Consider the following 336-nt stretch of genomic DNA (forward strand, 5'->3'; position numbering starts at 1 on the left):
TGCCGCACTACAGAAGCTCACAGTTCCATCAGGGCTCCCACTGAGACTATCCGAACTCTCTCGCCGCGCCTCCTGATTTGAGCACCATTGAGCGATTGCTCAGATTGTTTAAACAAAGAATGGTTGGTGGGGAAATCAAAGATATGAGGTCGTTGCAGAAGGTGGTGCCATTGCAAAAGATCAATTGTGAGCTTGTTGAATGGAGAGCAAGCAGACAGAGTCTACTCCTGACTTTCCTCAGTTCCCAGGAACTTGTATTTGAACATCCGGAATAGATTTCTAAGGACTGGAAAAAACAATTTTTAATAAACTGAGAAACAACAGCAGTCTGTAAAT

Source organism: Pristis pectinata, chromosome 27 (genome assembly GCF_009764475.1).
Source record: "Pristis pectinata isolate sPriPec2 chromosome 27, sPriPec2.1.pri, whole genome shotgun sequence".
Classification (NCBI taxonomy): Eukaryota; Metazoa; Chordata; class Chondrichthyes; order Rhinopristiformes; family Pristidae; genus Pristis; species Pristis pectinata.